Here is a 908-nt window from a genome sequence, read left to right as displayed (position 1 = left end):
ATTACAGGTGTGTACCACCAAGTCCAGATCTTTAATCCATTTTGATTTTAGCTTAATATATAGTGAGAGAGATGGGTCTGGATTCAATCTTCTGCATGTGGACAGTCAGTTTTCCCAGCATCATTTGCTAAAGAAGCTATCTTTTCTCCAGTGTATGTTTTTGGCCCCTTTGTCAAAGATTGGATAGCTAGAAGTGCTTGGAGTTTCTTCATCTTCTATTTTGTTTCATTCATCTATCTGTCTTTTTTACCAGTACCATGCTGGCTTTATCACTGCAGCTTTGTACTATAATTTGAAGCCTGGGATTATGATGCACACTGCCTCACCCTTGTTGTCCAGAATTGGTCTTGCTATTCTACATCTCTTTTGGTTCCATCAATTTTATGGTTGTTTTCTTCAGTTCTGTGAGGAATGCTACTAGTATTTTTATTGGGATTATGTTATATCTGTATATCAGCTTTGGAAGTATAGCCATTTTCACTGTACTGCTTCTACCTACACAGAATAAGATTAACATCCCACTGGCTTTCCACTTAGGACATGTTTCACTTATTTAGCCCAGGCTGGTCTTGAACTCACAGCAATCCTCCTGCCTCAGTCTGGCAAGTGGTGGTATTATAGCCATGAACCATCATGCCTGCCTAACTAGCTTTCCATTCTCTGTTGTCCTCTTCAATCTCCTTTTCCAGAGTACTGTTAGGTTAATTTCCAGGGTTTTATTTTTCACTACCAGGGATCGAATCCAGGACAACTGCACTTGCCAGGCAGGTACTTATGTCCCTGAGCTATATCTCCAGCCCTAGATATTTAATTTTTAATGTTATTGTGAAAGGTATTGTTTTCCTAATTTATTTCTTTCTTTCTTTCTTTCTTTCTTTCTTTCTTTCTTTCTTTCTTTCTTTCTTCTT

This window comes from Octodon degus, unplaced genomic scaffold (assembly GCF_000260255.1).
Source record: "Octodon degus isolate 3935 unplaced genomic scaffold, OctDeg1.0 scaffold00135, whole genome shotgun sequence".
Classification (NCBI taxonomy): domain Eukaryota; kingdom Metazoa; phylum Chordata; class Mammalia; order Rodentia; family Octodontidae; genus Octodon; species Octodon degus.
The sequence above is the reverse complement of the archived record's forward strand: the minus strand, read 5'-3'. Positions refer to the sequence as shown.